Source organism: Capsicum annuum, chromosome 11, assembly GCF_002878395.1.
Source record: "Capsicum annuum cultivar UCD-10X-F1 chromosome 11, UCD10Xv1.1, whole genome shotgun sequence".
In the NCBI taxonomy this organism is placed as follows: Eukaryota; Viridiplantae; Streptophyta; class Magnoliopsida; order Solanales; family Solanaceae; genus Capsicum; species Capsicum annuum.
Window position 1 is genome coordinate 56,951,093 of NC_061121.1, and position 3,907 is coordinate 56,954,999.

Consider the following 3,907-nt stretch of genomic DNA (forward strand, 5'->3'; position numbering starts at 1 on the left):
TTAGTACTTTAAATGTATTGGGATTTGAGATGAGGGTTGGCTAAAATGCATAGGGGAAACTGAGCATAAATGCATGATCATATAACATATGGGAATGCAAGATGAAGTATAGTATTTTTCTAAAATAATCTGTAAACTTAATAACTAAAATCTATATAACTGAAACATCGAGGCTCTGTACACTTGGTCAAGAAAACCTTAACCAAAATATATTGAATACTGTACTGAGACTGTTGGAGTTATCATCTAACTGACATGCCCCAATCTAAGCCAATCGGGGTCTAACCTATAACCCCAGTTGTAAGGGTATTAGTACCGTGCCACGGGTTCTAACACTGGCTGTGTGGATCCACTAATCATGAGTCCTGAAGGACCAGTGAGTTAGTCCTAAACTAGTGGGTGAACTGTAACAGAGTGTTAGTCTTAACTGGCAGGTGACATCTCATAATCCTATGCTAGTTATGTATGTCTGGAACTTAGGTACTACTACTAAGGACCCAGTCCTAACTGGCGGGTGAACCTCCATCCCTAGGGTTGCTCGGTGCTAAATCCTACTCCCAACTGAATGACACTAGTACTGTGCTAGACTAAATTCAACTGAACTTAATTTTTTATATTGCCCATCATGATCGTAACAACTAACTAAGAGATAATACTCATGGTTTAACTAAAATCATTTCGAAAATACTAAAATCATGTAAAACAACTAGGTATTAGGTGTTTATAACCCACCAGAACTGAATGATTATAAAATACGATATCAAACTTGAAATACTATAGTATGAAATTATAGTTCAAAGCACCAAAACATGGGCATTTCATCAAACATGTAATAATCATAAACTAGGACATGGGAATGACTTAAACATGAGGAAAAACAACATTGATTACATGGCTAAATTCATAACTTGAGGGTTAATCTTGAAATCATTTGATCATGACATGGGAATTGCAACACTTGAAGCATGATATAACTCATTCTACTTGGAAACACTTGTAACCATAACTTGAAATTAAATTAACAATAGATTCATGGATTTATTTCCTCAAGAATAGGTATAAACTCATAAAGTAAACAAAAAGAGGATTTTGGGATCCATGGGTAAATAGAACCCATGGATGAACATCCCACATATCTTCAAAATTGAATTCTTAAAGGTTTATTGGAATGAAAGCTTGGACCCCTTAATTTCTTGAGAATGAAGCTTAAATTATTCTTGGGGAAGAAAGAGGGTTTCTTGAGAGCAATTTGGGAAAAAGAGGAAAATAATGTCCTTTTCTTAAGCCCCAATTCGTGTTATGGATGAACTAAGTTGAGGGATGCCCCTCTTAATGAAAAGCACTGTACAAGACAAAGCCACACGTCGCGGAGCTTACTCCAGTGGAGAGAGAAATGCACTGCAGAGCTTACTCTACTAGAGAGAGGAACACATCGCAGAGATCTCACTGTGGGAGCGAGCAATGCGTCGTGGACCAAATATGTAGCTACACTAGTTTGGCCATCCAAACATGTCCTAAACCTTGTCTGAAAATCCCAAAACTCACCCGAAATAAAATTTTAACCTCCCTAACCATGAATCAACTTAAAACCCAACAGTTTGGTGTCAAGAAGACAAAAATAAAAATCATCGAAGTTCAGGGGTCTTAAAAATGACAAAGTCCTCAACACTTAATAAAATTTTCAAGCCTTGGACCCCTTAAACATTTAACTAAGACCTGAATCGAGCTCAGAATCTTATGAGGTATTACAAAAAATTTACATAACATGAAATGGAGCCTTTTGGAAAGATGGAAGCTCACCACTTCATTCCAAAAGCTAATCCTAAAATTCAATCACTATGCAGGAGGAGCAGAACGGCCGATTCCTGCATCGCGTGGGGATACAACTGCCTAAAGATGGGTTAGCAGGTGAATGCTATCATGAACTCAAGATAAGGATAAAATGATGTCATCCAATAAAATCAAGTAAACCAACCTTATACATACAAACCATACATATATATAACCATATCGGGATAGGCAAATGGGTTTAGCATGCATTTGAAACCATTAAATTGGGTATGTGTAGCTTAATCATCCTTAAACCACCCATAGGTATATGGGTCTAGTGAAACCCCCTTAATAGATCCCGATGTGTGTAGCCACATAAACTGAAGATACCATAAGAGTAGAGGATTCCCAAGTTCCCTTCGCTATCCATGATACATATGTATAGTGTACTTAAAGGATTCTCATGTATGTCATGAGTATCATATATAGTCTCCATAACCAACCTCTCGTGTCGACAAACATCAGTTTCCAGTTTTTGTCTATAGGACCTCCACCTTAACGGTTAGCTATCACACCCAGCCATTGTTTCCCAATTACAAATAATTCCAACTAATCAATCTATTACTCTATTTGTTATTAACCATGGCTATTAATGGTGGTATCATCATACCGACTAAAATATGCAATTATTGTCTATGGCCAAACCTTGTAGATATGAAGGGAGTCCCACCTACGCATAGATCACCTTATCCAATTAGCTTGGGAAAGTATATTGAACCCCAGAAGTGTTCTATTATTATTATAGCTTGGGGGATCCTATTGTACCCCACAAGGACGTTTACTAATCCAAACCATTGTTAAACCATTCCAAAAAATTTAAACCATTTAGAGTTCAATTACCAAGTTCAAACCATGCAATAGTTCCATTAAAAATCCAATAATATAGTAAAAGCATTATCATAGGCATTTTATCAAACATGTTGGGGGCATAGCATTTCCAAAACCAAAACCAATTTCCAAGTGACCATTCCTATGCAACCAAGTATCCAAAACCACCATTAAAACATGTACAAACACAATTAAAACAAAAGAAAACCATAACCAAGCCATTATAACCAAAACCCCAACACATATTCGAAAACTCCAAAACCATACAATAAATCATGCCATAAAAACCTTGTATAAAACCATGTCTTTAGTTGGAACTAACAATGAGGGAAGACTACATGCCTTAATTGAGAAGATAATGGGGACAAATCAACAACACTAGCCCCAAATTAATCCTTAAGATGAAACCCTAGCTTCCTTTGCCCATGAACTTAAAGAGGATTAGAGAGTGTTTTCTAAGTGTTAATGAATAAAATAATAGGGAAAATAACCTCCCGAGTGAGTTAAAAGTTGTGGGGCCTTATTAGGTTAAATGGGTAAATGTCTAGATTGCCCTTACTTAAACTACATAAAAGTCCCATCATAGGGTACGACTACCCCATACGAATCATACCCACCTGTATAAGTGGTACCCACCACTCGTAGCTAAGGCCTTCCCATTGAACCCAACACTATCCAAGGTATGACTTACCCAAACCATAGAGTACACAAGTATATGACTAGTATCCTTGACCCGGACCCCTGGTAGAATAGAATCACAAGAGGTTTGAACTCTTTCCATCTATGAGTCCATGGTATGACTCATAGCCTGGCTTATGGCTCATAGTGAACCACTCGTACTAATATCCAAATTAAGTTACCAAGTCTAAGATTAACTGAAGGAAAGAACCATTCCCAACAACCCGTATCAGCCAATACGACTTGTACCACTCAAGTTGTATCTATTCCAGGAACCAAATTCAATCCACCATCTAACACTGGTCAACATACGACCAACCCCTACCACTCAAACCCTAGTGTTAGACTCGTCCCCCCCAGTCGTAACTTATGCAGAAACTAGAAATATAAGAAAATTTTGTAACGGTCAAAAACCCAGGATGTTATAGTCTCCCCTACTAGGAATACTCATCCCTAAATGCCGGACAAGGTAGAGTAACCACAAGCACGATTGATTTGCATTATCAAATATCAATCCAACATTTAATAAAGTTAGAAAATAAAGATGAAAAGATGTTAATCTTTTCTTTAA